Below are 14,390 nucleotides of genomic sequence, written 5' to 3' on the forward strand. Positions count from 1 at the left end.
CTTCCTAGTCCTAGTCTTGTACTGTAATTTGTTTTATTTTTAAGTCATGGAAATATTCATAAACAATAAGAACAAAAATGAGTGTTTATCAAAGAAATATTAGTCATCCATAATATTCTCTGACAGACCAGTTAGTGTGAAATTTGAACTATAATTACTGAATCAGATGATTATTGAAGACAAGTATAGAGTTGGTATGGAGCACAATAGGTATATATATATATACCTTATATTGGGTATATATATATATATTGGGGCAAAGAAGTGCCCCAAGTTATATCCAAAGGCTTGATTCCTTTTCCATTAAATGCTGATTACACAAATACAATTGCATAACAGAGAATTGCAAATAAACTTACTTATTCAAGCCAATAGCAAACAGAAATCAGACAAGTTATACAGATGAGAATATATCGGACAACAAACACACTAAGTAGATGAGCTCTCATACTGTGAGAAAAATTTAAGTTCAGAGGAGAGTCCCCAGTTTATCTACCAGTTAAATTGTTTAAGATCTCTAATGAGACAGTCAGAAATCAAGGACATGCTTAAGATACCAGGTCTTCTACATATTGACTTTTCCATACAGCCATTCTCTCCCTCCAGGGCCTCTTCCTGAAGAGAGTCAAAATCAGAATGTTATCCTTTCTTGAAATTGCAAGTCAGAAAAAGCACCTAATGCTTTCACACAGAAGTCTAAAGTGTTAAGTATCTTCCTCTCTACTAATGAGGAGAAACTTAGGTTAGAAGTCTAGGTTCAGTGGGGAGAGAAAGAAGAGAAAACAAAAGTTCTGACTCTTATACTTTAATACAATAAATAGTTATGTATTTATTAACTATTTTCATTACCTCATCTCCATCACTCTCAACCAATCTCAATGCTACATACACAAACACACACACATACACACATATAGTTTTTAAATGGTATTTGTTATCTGGGGAAAAAAAATCTCTATTTTTTTTTTTTTATATTGGGGTGATGGGATGGAGGTGATATTGGAGAGAACAACTCTATCTACTAGGCTTCCCTATTCCTTAATTACATCCTTCCCTTCTGCTCTAGAAATTTCCAGGTTCTTAATCGATTGTTTCTTCTTTCTCAGTATCCTTAGCTCATTCATCATTTATATCCTGCTCTTTACCTTTTGGTGGTCCCAGGACTCTGTCCTAGACCTCTTGATTATCTCATCAACTTTCAGGAATTTAATTGTCATCTCTGCCACTCTATTCTCTCCCTTGAACTTGTCATAAATTGGACATTTCAAACTTCATATCAAAAATAGATCTTACTATTTTCTCTCCTTAAAATACCCCTTCCAACTTCTCTATTTCTGTCAAAAGCAGCACCATTCTTCTAGACTAGAAGGCTCCTAACTGTGGTATTATCTCCAACTCATACTTTCCCTTACTCCACATATCTAGAATCAAACATACATTTCTTTGTTGTTGTTGTTCATCCTTCATTCTCAAAAAGGACCAACAGAAACCCACTGGAGGCTACCTGTGTGTATCCTCCAATCATTAGGAGGGTGATGTCTGGAACTGCAAGTGAATAAGACAGAACTGTGCAAAGTTATCAGCCTCATTCTTCCAAAGTCATGAGAATTTCAGTGACAAGACACAGGTTAAGACGACTGGTGATGGCCCCAGATGCAGGGGCAGACATTGGCCTTTTTTAGCTAAGGTGTTTACCAGGTCTCATTTTAATTGAGATAATGCCTATTTAGTAATCAAAGGATAAATGAGAACTGAGGCAAAAGATGGGTTAGTTTGCCTTCATAAATTTCTCTGATTAGTTTTTTAAGTCCTTCATAGCCTGTCCCCACCCTATTTTCCAATCTCATCATATGTCTGTTCCCCTCCTACACTCCATGATCTAGTCAAATTGGCTTTCCTTTCTGGCCTCACTGGAAGACATACCATCTCTTTTATATTGGCTGTTGCCCAATAATCTTAATACGATAGAATTCCTTTCTTCTTCAAACACCACCTGCTATCCTAATCCTCTCAATGGGTTGTACCCTTCCTCCTTACCTATTTGCAATTAATTTACTTTATATTTATTCTGTACTTATGTACATAAGGAACTTTCCTGTGGTGTTCTTCTTCTTTTGTATAATATATATGATGGTTTTCTGTGAGCAGGTTTCTTGGAGAGGTTTCTGGAGGCAGCCTTAGTTTCAGTTTAAAGTAATAATCACTTCAAATGCAGCCAGCTGATAAAATCCAAACGTTTATTTTCTCCTTTCAAGTCTTGTCTCTCCTTGGTCCCTGTTAGCTTTCTTAGAGTCCTCTCCTGAATCCCCAGTTCTACCCGACTGCAGTCTCTAGTTTGTCAATCTCCTTAACTGAACTCACTTGAGCTTTCTTTGGTTCTGAGAGCTCTTGTGGCTAATCTTTTGCCTCTAGCAGCTTCTGCTTCTAGCTCAACTCTGACTCCTGGCAATGTTCTGAAATGACTGATTGACTGCAAGCTCTAAGAACTTCTTATATATGATCTCTTAAAAGTGTGAACTCAAAGGTTGATTCCTCCTCTGAGAGAGTGGGATTGTGGGTTTCTGACTTGCGAATCTCCCAAACTTGTGAACTCCAATGTGTAAGCTAATGTGTGAACTCTCAAAGGTGTGAGCTCTAATGTGTGAATTCTTAAAGGTGCAAACCCAAGCACACAAGCATTGCTTCCATCAATTCCATTGAGTTATCACCTTATTTCAAGTTCTGGCCCATAACATCTCCTTGTAAGATCAGATCAATCATACTGAACCATTGCTAAATTAGATAATTATTGTCTCTATCAATTCTAATGACTTAATACTTTGTAAGGATTCCAGAACTTTCCCTTTTTGATAAGAACAGTTTAGTTACTGAAAGAGTAAGGGAAAGATTAAAAAGTTGTGTAAAAAGAAAAGACAAAACCAACTAGTGAAAGATATGATGTACTGCCTCTTTTGCATGTGAACATTTGATTGCTGAAATCTTAAAAAAAAAAGGCAAAATCCAATTAGAAAGAAATATAGTTTTTAGATAAAATATGGAGGGGCATAGATTGTTATTAGGCCTGGATAGAGAATTGTCCTTTAGATTGGTGTACAAAGAGAAATTATTGAACACTAACCTACATTGATATAGACCCTTTTTGTCATATTTGTTAGAATGTTAGGGGTTATTTCATTCATTCTATTTGTAGTAGTGTGTGGAACACTTAAAATTTAAATTTATTTAAATAAATATTTATTGGTTAACTAATTATCTCTTTGACCTTGGAGTTATGTAACCCATCAGATCCTCTAAAATAGAATTGTTTTCCCCCTTCTCTATAAAAGAGCTATTTTTCCTGGATTAAGAATGACTATGTATTCAGAGCTGAACAAACTGACCCAAAGCAAAAATGTAGGTGTCTTAAACTTCTAGGGCCTTCCATTCCCTTTCATAGACTAAAGACCATCCTGACAGAAAGTCCAAGGTAATATTTGATTCTATTCCAACCTTGCCCGATACTAGTATGACTTTGTCAATATTTGTTGTGGTTTCATTTTAAAAAGGTCATTTGCACAATACCTGGCACATAATCAGAATTTAATAAATGTTTATTGACTGACTGAATTAGCCTTGTAACTTTTCATGTTTTCCCTAACTGAAGTTCCTTTAGTTTTCTTCACTTATTTTCCCTTAAACAAGCTGTCTGCCCTTACTGACTAGTGCTATTCCTTTGTGAAGTCTCAGCAGCAGACTCTGACAGAATTCTTTAATAAATGGAAGCAAATGAATCATGATCAGCCAGATATGTGGCATTAAAATACTCATCCTCCCCTTATAATGAAAATAATGGTCTTTGAATCAAAAAAGTGAAAGGAATATCTCTAACCTACCAATCCTTGGACTATTCTAAACAATACACTCTGATAAGTGCTTATATCTTAAGAGTGCTCACATTCTGGTTTCAAAAAAAGAGCTGAGTCATAAATGAATCCACTGGGAGTTTATGAAAAGGCAATGCTAATAAATGGAGACATTTTGGGTCAGTAACGTTTGCAGCATGAATATATTTCTTTTGAGTATGACACTATATGCCACCAGTTGTCTTTATGATGTAACATGATGTCATGAAATTTCCATTGTCTTGCCCTCAGAAGTACAAAAATGAACTAATGAGACCTGATGCAGTCCACTGAAACTAATAATATATGACTCATGGCAGGAGCTAACACAAAACTGACTCATGAGTATGACAGTGAGATTGGGGATTGGGATTTGGAAAACCTGGCTCTAGTTTTGCCATTTGTAAACTTTAAGAAATTAATCAAGTCTCAATTTCTCAGAGTCTAGTGTTCCTCTGTGTCTATAATGATATAGATATAATCAACCTCAAAATCATGTCGAGGAAACAAATTTATATACTATAAAGCACAACATAAACACAACCTACTGCTATATGCTATAAATATTAAATTACCACATAAATGTTAAGGGCTGTCTATTTATATTAATTATTAATATTTATTAATTATTAAAATATCACATAAATATGAGATATTATATATTATTACTAATCTCCTAATATGCATTGCTTGAATTTATGCATGTGACTTAAAAAATAACAATAACAACAAAAACACAGAAGACAGTATTCTTTTATGTCATAAGATCTTGCTGGCCTTTTGAGTATAAATTGTATTTGATGACTTAGAGGGATGTTTATGGACTGATAGGAAATAAAGCATGAGTTTCTCTTTCCAATCTCTCTTTTTTTTCTAAGCATAAAGTGAGCCTTTCCATCTTTTCCAAAATAATTCTATATAAACATGCTGGGGCAAACAATTTTCTCTTTTTTGAGAAGTTTTTTAGATCATCCTCATTATCAAATATGTTTTGAGAGCCTATAGGCTATATGACATGGTAATAAGTATTTCAGAGAAAAAGAAGACATAATCCCAAATCTTCAAAAACTCAAAACAGCTTTGTGAACATTTTTGATAGGAATAATTTAATGGAGTTCTCTAATGTGTCTGAGGCTGGTCCATTAAAGGACTGCATATTCTTATTATCTTGCCCATCCTCAGGAGACAGTAAGATACAGTGGTAATGAGAAAAGAATGAAGCTGCCTCTCCTCAGTTCCTACTGCAAAGTGATTTTTCATGTTCTTCGACATTTGTCTAAGAAAAGGTTGAAAAGATAATTGGCATTGCTGTCAAGAGGGTAAATGAATTTCCTGCTTCTTTATTTTCAAACTATTGAGAAGTTAATTTGCTTTCTCACCAATGGATAGACTGGGGAGAGGAACAGGTTTTAGAGAGTATTAAAAAGGATTATAGCAAGAGCCTCTAAGAAAGTTCAAGTCTGGCTAAAGAAGCTTTCTAGACACCCAAGAGAGTCTAAACTCACAGTTTCAGTCAGTTCTCATCTTATTCCATCATCAGATTTTAAAATCTAGGCCAGTGCTTTAGCAATCAAGGGTACAGTCTTTCGTCTGAAATGATTTCCACTCTGAAAAGCATTTGTTTTTTGTTACTTGCTAAGTGCTGACAAGAAAGTCAGAAATCTCAAAGATTTCCTGTGAAATGATACAGCATTACTTTGCCTTCTCTATAATCTTTATCTAAATTGCCACCAAAAAGCTTTCTGCTTTCTTGCATGCACTTAGGGGGAAAAAACCTTTCACATGTTGAATGTTAGAATGCTAGCTCACAAGAAAGTCCTGTGTGTATAAATTACATTAATTTAATATAAAGAGTTAATCTCTCAGTGTTAAATATCCCATAGAAAACAGATACAATGCAACATTTTATTCGAATGTAACCACTACTAAAGTTCCATGAACGAATACTGAAAATTGAACTCTCCATTTAAACTTTACAAAGAATTTTTTCTTATAGTGTTGCATTGAAAATGTTCCTTTTCTTTCTTCCTCCTTCCTTCCTTCCTTCCTTCCTTCCTTCCTTCCTTCCTTCCTTCCTTCCTTCCTTCCTTCCTTCCTTCCTTCCTTCCTTCCTTTCTTCCCTCCCTCCCTCCTCCTCCTCCTCCTCCTCCTCCTCCTCCTCCTCTCTTCCTCCTTCTCCTCTTCCTCTTCCTCCTCCTCCTCCTCCTCCTCTTCCTCCTTCTTCTTTTTCTTCTCCTCCTCCTCCTTCCTTCTCTTCCTCCTCCTCCTCCTCTTCTTCTTCTTCTTCATCATTATTTAGAATTAAAAGATTTCAGGACTGAAATACCACCTAGTCATAAGATCCAAATTCCTTATTTACACTTGAGGAAACTGAAGGTCAGTTAATGAAAATGATTTGTCTATGTGTTGCATAACTGTTAAATCACAGAGATATCGGAGGTCAAAGGATCATATGAATTGCTAGAGACCTTGGAGGTTATCCAGTTCAAGGCCCTCATTGAAATCTTCCTTCATTCAGTAGTCATTTGTTAAGTATTTATACAAACAATATTCTCCAGGACTAAAAGAAAATATATGTGAATTAGTATTAATAAGAAAAATTGAAATAATTAAAAAGGAAGGAGATGTTGAAGGGAGGGCAGTAACAACTAGGGGAATCTATCTGTTGTAGGAGATAGATTTCTTGCTAAGTCTGAAAGAGAACTAATTAGCAGATGTGAGAAGAGAGACCATTCAAGGTATTAGGGACATCTGTAGAAATTCATGGAAACTGGAAATGAACCATTATATACAGGAAACATTAAATAGGTCACTTTAGCTAGAACACAAGGTGTGTTCATGGGAATAACTGATAATCAGCCTGGAAAGATAGATTGGAGCCAGGCAAGAGCCAGGCAAAAACCTCATAGAGTTCACATGAATAAAAAAGAACAAAGATGTTTTGAAGCTAGAACTGAAAAGGCTTTGAAATATGGTCTGCGGGGCAGGGAGAAAAGGATAGAATGAAGAATAGAAGAAAACTGAGCTTGTAAACCTGGGTGACTTGAAGGATAATGATGAAACTTAATGAAAATAGAGAAGTTAGGCATGTTGTTGAGTTTAGATTCTGAGCTTATTGATCTATAATGAGAAGGAACCTCAGAGGTCATCTAGCCCCATCTTCTCATTTTACTGACAAGGAAGTTGATAAGCACAAATGTTGAATATTTAAACCTGGGTCTTTCACTCTAGGGTAAGTGTTATTTCCATTGTATCACACAAACTTGCAGGGATTAGAAGTAGATGCATTAAAAGTTTAATTACTTAGCAGCAGATCAAGCTTCAAGAAATATAAAATTTTAGATATATTGAATGGGAGATATCTATGGGATGTCCAGGTGGGGATGTCTACCAAATATTGCATTAGAGCTCAGGAAAATGACTGTGACTGGATAGGAAGATTTGATAGCCATTTTTAGAAAAATAATAGTTGAAGCCATGACAGTCCCTGAAATAGTGTAGAAAATGAAGAGAAGAAGGATGAAGACAGAGTTCTGGAACACATTCTTTCAGAAGAAATGAGACATAGATGATGAACCTACAGGATATAAAGTAAGAATGGATGATCATAAGGGCACCAGAAATGTATAGCAGCAAGGAAACTTAAAGAGAGAGGGCATCCAGGAGGAGGGAGATGATAGCAATGCAAATACAAAACAGACTAGGTCTAGCTAGTAGATTAAGTGAGTTTTCATTCATTTAATTAAATAAAATGACATCTCAAATCAGGGACTGGAGTGGATTAACTGCCCCAGCAACAGGGGAAGAGTTGTCGAGGTTCAGTTCCTGGTGCAGAAAAAAGCCAAGAAAGCTGGACAGATTACAAAGTGTAGGAATGGATGGTATGAAAGTACAGGGTATGGTAGTTATGAGTAGAGTGGGAAATGAACATGGAGACTAATTAAACTTGTTTGGCTAGTACATAGGAATAATACATCAGATGAGTAACATCATGGTTTACACTTTGTAGCCATCTACACATCTTGCCATTTTCTTTGCTGAAAACATCTATTTTTGTGTTCATCTTACCATTGCTTGCAGAAAGGTCATAGCAATTGACTGCCCTATGGATCAAATTACTATTTCTATGACCTCCCAAACTAAATTTCCCTTCCTTTGCCCTCCATTCTTACATGTGTGACCTTTCTCTATCAGAGTGTAAGTTCTTTGAGGTCAGGAACTCTCATTTGTGTATTTGTAGCCCCAGCGTGGGCCAGAGTGCCTGGTACAGAGTTGGCAAATAATGTTTTTTCATTTCTGCATGCATACATACATTCATTGATGCATGTATGAATAAAAAATGCATGCATACATGAATGAATGCCATTATTTATATTCTTATAAATAATTGAAATTCCTATTCTCCCTTAAGGGAACCTCCACCATGAAGGCTTCCCTAATTCTCCTCATTAATGATGAATTTCTTCTTACCTCCACTATTACATAGGACTTTGTCTCCCTCAATGAACTTTCTGTTCCTTGAGAGAAGAAACTGTATTTTGCCTTTCATTATATCCCTAGAATTTTTCATAGTGTCTGGCATATAGTAGGTACTCAATAGATGCTTATTTACTAATTCCACACATCTCTAATGTCTTGGCATATTATTTTCAATTACAGTTATATATCATATCTCTTTATTAGATTATAAAGTCCTTACACTTTTTATAACAAATTTTCTATCTTCTTCAGTACATAGAACTGGTAGCAGTATACACTTGATATTTTTTAAAACTTTAATTCAATTTCAATATTTACAAGGAAGTAAATGACAACACTTAGTGTAGGTCATGCAAAGTCAAGCCTTAGAAGTTGCCAAGTGTCTCTAACAATGAACTTATTTGAAAGGAGCAAAAGACCAAATCATGAATAAAACTATGACATAACCAATTACTGGCAAAGTTTCTGGTCCCAGAAAGCAGTTGATATATCCAAAAGGCCTCATTCAACAAAAATTGGCTCAGTAACAAGACAGCTTTTAGATGCATTAAGCTTTTTTTGTTGTGAGACATCTTCTGTCACCATTTAGCATTCACTGTCTACTTCTAAACTTTGAGATTTATGATACTGAGGAAATCGTTTATATTTTACTGAGAGGATTGCTAGAATGGGAAACAAGAGCCTATGGTCTGATTTTTAAGACAGAGCTAGGAGGAAGAAGATGAAGTTAATGGTAAAATAAAATGATGCCCTGTTCTCCTTTTCCTTCACATTCCCACTTTCTTAGTAAAAGTTATACTCTATGCCAGGGAATTCAAGGGAATGTGATAGTCCTTCAACAATGAGGAAAGGGCAACGTGGAACTATTTTAGAATCCTAAAATCATTGATACAGAGCTGAAAAGCACTTTGAAGGCCTTTTAGTTCAACTTTTTTGTTTTAAAAATGAAGAATAGATCCATATAGGTGAAGTGATTTTGCTCAAGGTCATACAATAATAAGTGTTATAGTGAGACTTGAAACCAGATCCTCTGATGCCAGCAATAGCTCTTTTTCTACTCTCTCAAATCTTTATAAGGGTAGTCTACCTAAGCTGGTTGCAGGAATTCCCAGGACCCTCAGAATCAAAAGCCTTCCTTCTCTGTGTACAGCCAGTCTTTTCTCTGTGAGAAAAAGGAGTGTTATGATTTTTTGAAAGCAGTATTATGATTAATTAATATTGATAAGTAGTTATCATAAGCACTTGAATTCTAATATTCAGTGAGAGTACAATGAAATTCACTCCACAATCAGACTTAAGCATTCCCCTATAATTTAGAAAATATTTAAATATTTTGTAATGTTTAGGGAAATGGCTACCTATAGAATGTACAAAGAAAGGACCTATTGAAAGTCTAAAATTAAAATTAAGATATATAGTCTCTCTCTCTCTCTCTTTATATATATATGTCTATAACATTTAGCTCTATAACATAATCCTAAAGAATTTAAAATATCACTGGGGAGATGGGATATACACATGAAATATATGAAGATAATATTATCATTATGAAAGTTCAGCTATCAATATAAGACATCACTGTATTGGTGAAGTTCAAAAGTGCCAGTAAATAGTAATAATTAAATAAAATTAGATTTAATTTTATCTTACCAACTCCCATTCCTCTCAGTTTATAGATGTTGGCAATGTTTACCATGGGACCTTTCCTTATTTCCTTCTTTCTTCTGAATCTAGCTATAAATGGGAGCACTGCATAAAATTTAGTCTGGAAACTATGGAGTAAAGTAGTTGTGCAGTTTAATGTAAATCAGGAATGTAATATAAAAAATAACAGACTTGTGAACTGTTACACATAGGAGATAGCTCACATTGTACATGTTTTAAGCATTAGAACATGTGATATTGTATATTCAGTTTTGGCTTAAAAATAGTCTTGTGGGGAAAAGAAGCCATCCTGTGGCCTGTGCTCATATATCAACACTGTTTCCAAGGTCACCTCTACAGGGTTATATTTGCATCCAGCTGACATTGATTTATGTTGCCAGATGGCAAAGGATGAAGCACAATCACTCAACACAATGTGTGACCTACTTATGGGCCCAACAATCTGCTGCTTAATACCAAATACAAGAATTTGAAGCTTAGAATTTAAAAATGTTATTTTGTTTCTTGGTTAAATCATATGCAATAGTCTGTGCATTAGATTTTTCTATCCCTATCAGAAAAGTGAAGTACTAACCATATCAGCCAAACAAAATGATGGGCCAGCTGATGGGTATCACCTTTTATTGCTCCAATACACTGGTAACAGCATTATGAATTTTCTAAGAAATGTTACTTGGATAATTGGATGACTGTGTGACATGATGTGATAGATATCAAAATATTTTAGTTTATATGTACTATAAAAGCCCTACTCTGATGTATCACTGTGACATAGCATGGACTCTGATTTTGTTAGAACTTTGACAGATTCTATTTAAGTAGGAAGGTTTTGAGCATGAACCTAGTAAGGAACTTTGCTTTCTGAGGACCAGGATAGTTAAGTATACAGAAGATTATCACCCTGTTGTATAAATAGGTTTTTTTTTTTTTTTTTGGTTACAACATCTCTAAAAGATCATCTACTCTGTTTTAAATAAATTTGATTTGTATTAGTGGAGTATGTATACTAGGAAAATTTCAGATGCCTCAAATAATGAAATAAGCATATAATTAATACAATGAACCTTTCAACTTCCTCAAGCATCTCTTGAGTCGTCTAGGAATGATCAAATTATGTTCAAGAGCAATTTAGTGTCTCAACTTCAGTCCTTCATGGATGTTTCATTGTAGCATCCAAGTGATGTTCTTAAATGTCATTCCAATAAAGCAGTTCTGTCACGCCCTCTCAAATTGGAAGGGTTCTGAGTATAATCTAGGCTACAAACAGGATAAATGTCTGCCTCTAAGGATCAGACTCAAAAAATGGGAAGTCCGATGCCAATGGATTGGCCATTAGTTGATAAATTTTTTTTTTGTCACAGCAAATTACAAAAAATATTACTAAGGTATAAGGGTTTGTAATATGTGAGGGTAGAGAGTATAATCTCACCAATAACATAACAGAATCTGGAGATATTGAAGTAGAGTTTTTAGTGTTTTTTAAAAATTTTTTAATGATGATCATTGTACAGCTAGAAGTAGACGTTAAATTGTCAGCTTAATACAATGTAGTTCCTGGAAATGATTAATTCAGAGTCAAGTAAATCAATCTACAATATCTGCTAATATTTAAAAACGAATGGCTGTAAATATCACATTTAACAAAAGAAAAGATATGCCAATAAAGCTGAGATTTTTAATTAGAATCTTTGATGTCTTTTTTTAAATACATATTTTGATAATGGTATTTCCAATATAAAATTTGTTTATTTTGTAATACTATGTATTTTATTTTATACTTTTAAAAACTTCTATAAAAATTTTATGCCTTGTATTTTACAACACAAAAAAAGATTAGTTCTTACTAAAATTTAAAAAAAATAAATATACATAAACAGGACAACAAAATAACCAAGCATACAAAATTGCACTTATGGTATCACATTCAAATATTTGTTGAATTAAGTTGCTATAGTAAACTGCATAAAATTTTTCTCTTAATTTAAGATTCAAGTCTTTCACTTTAAAAAAGTCAGAAAGAAAAAATATTCATCTGGGTCATGGTATTTAGAAGGATTTCTTTAATAAATTTTGGAGGGAATCTTTAGACCTTCAATGAATCTTAATTTAAAGCTTTTTAAAGAAGCTTTTCTAAGGACATCTGCTTTGTTGATGACTTTTCCCTCTCTTATTAGAAGCCATTAATGGGTGCTTATTGTGGTTTGTCCTTCATTTTTGAAGAGGACCATGACATGGAGGGGAGGGGAAATGCCATGACAAGCAAGTGAATTGGATTTAAAATGAGGGAGGGCTGTGCAAGATCACCTGCCTCACTTTCCCCCTGAGAGTCATCTGGGTCCAGTGACCAGACACAGATCAAGATAACAGCAGGGACTAGATGCTTAGGTAGGGGTACAATAGCAGAAATCAAATTTTTCTTCATCTAGTGAGATAAATTTTAGATAAAACAGCTTACTGAATAGAGAGCTAGATTGAGAGTACCTGAGTTCTCTAATACCTGATGTGGGTTCAAATTCTGCCTATAATACTTACTAATTATGTTATTATAGATAAGTCACTCCTGAGATAGTTTCCTGAAGTTTCTACTTCAGAGGGTGGTTGGGCACTGTATGAATATAAATTTTATTTTTTTCATAATAAACATTTTTGCTATTCTCTCTGTTATAAGCACAGCAATAGGAGGCATAGTGGAAAGAATGCTGGCCCTGGAAAGAGGAACACCTGAATTCAGATCTGTCCCTAGTTATGAGTTGTATTATACTGGGCAAGTCATTTAAGCCTGTTTACCTTAGTTTCCTGAACTCTAAAATGGTAATAATACCTCATAGAGTTGTTGTAGTAATCAAATGAGATTTTATGTGTGTATGTGTGTGTGTGTGTGTGTGTATGTATCTATGTACATATATAGTACTAAACCCAGTCCTGGCCCATAATAATATTATTGCTTTAAAAACATTTGTTTCCTTATTTTTTCCTCCTTCCTGAGTTGAGCTTTGATCAGCACCAACTATTTTACCTCACTGTTATATAAGACATACTTTCCTTTAAAATTCATGAGTAGCAGTAATTTGTATTGTTCATCATTCTTCGATATCTCATCATGATCTGCTTCTTAGTGGTAAAATTTTGGTTTCACCTCAACTACAGTCTTGTCTGACCCAAATCGCACCAAATCAAAAGTCAGTCTCAGTCACAGAACTTTCACTTAACCTTATAATAGTAAACTATAACTGCTGTAACAATACTGTGCTAAGTGGTACACACAGTCTGGGGCTGGAGTTAGTTAGACTTATAGGAAGACTCATTCTTCTGAGTTCAAATCTGGTCTCAGATTTTCCTTTGTTTAGTGAGATAGATGTTTGACTCTGGTAAGCACCCTATTTGCCTCAGGCTTCTTATCTGTAAAATAAGCTAGAGAAGGAAATAGCAGACCACTCCATTATCTTTGTTAAGAAAATCCCAAATGAGGTCATAAAGAGTCAGAAGCTGATTGTGTGTGATTATAGAATGAATGTAACCAAATAAGATTTGTCCTTCATATTAGTCCCCTTGTGAGGCTACCCACTTGAGCAATTAAATATGTACATGCAAGATAATGTACAGAAATAAGATTAGGAAGGAAATTGAATGTCACATCCAGCATAAATAAGCCTAGAAAGGTAGATTTCAGTCAGACTGAAAAACTTTAAATGATGAGAGAAATTTATTCCTCATCCTAGAGAAAATAGGAATTGTCTCAAATTCTTGGCTAGATGAGTGATAGGTCAGAGCTATATTTTGGCAAATATGGTGAGGCTGGATTGAGGGAAAGATTAGAAACCAGTCCAATTATCAGGATATTCTAATAGTCCTAATGAGAGGTGATAAAAGTCTAATCTAGGATGGTGACTTTGTGAATGGAAATAAGGATGGGTGGATGGAAGAGATGTTAAGACCAAAGAATCTACGAGACTTGACAACTATATTACTGAGGTAATGATTTCTTTGATAGTCAATATGCTTGGTAATTCAATTTAAACTAAATTTATATTTTATTTTTAAGACAAGAATTCCTTGCAATATATATCACTTATATTCTGGTGATTACTATTAAATAACCTACTTTATTTATAGCAAAACCATAGTTACTTTGTGGATCAAGCTTTATTGGCTTGCCAAGACCAAGATCAAAGGATTTTAGGAAGACTCATCCTTTTGAGTTGAAATCTGGTCTCCAATTTTCCTTTGTTTAGTGAGACAGATGTGTAACCTCTGAAAACTCTCAAAAGATTCAGAGATAAAGTAGACTTTAAAGTGGTGATGGAAGCTAGTGGATAGGCTAATCTTCTTAACTTCTCAAATGCTATATGAAACTTGCCTTGTTCT

At 34.5% G+C, this 14,390-nt stretch overlaps 1 protein-coding gene across 2 annotated transcripts in view; it reads right to left on the reverse strand.

Moving 5' to 3' along the window:
- PLCB1 (phospholipase C beta 1) overlaps positions 1-14,390 on the reverse strand; it is an 844,697-nt gene that overhangs the window by 54,878 nt on the left and 775,429 nt on the right. The gene's annotated exons all lie outside the window — the stretch shown is intronic.

The sequence above is a fragment of the Antechinus flavipes genome, chromosome 2 (genome assembly GCF_016432865.1).
Source record: "Antechinus flavipes isolate AdamAnt ecotype Samford, QLD, Australia chromosome 2, AdamAnt_v2, whole genome shotgun sequence".
Lineage (NCBI taxonomy): Eukaryota > Metazoa > Chordata > Mammalia > Dasyuromorphia > Dasyuridae > Antechinus > Antechinus flavipes.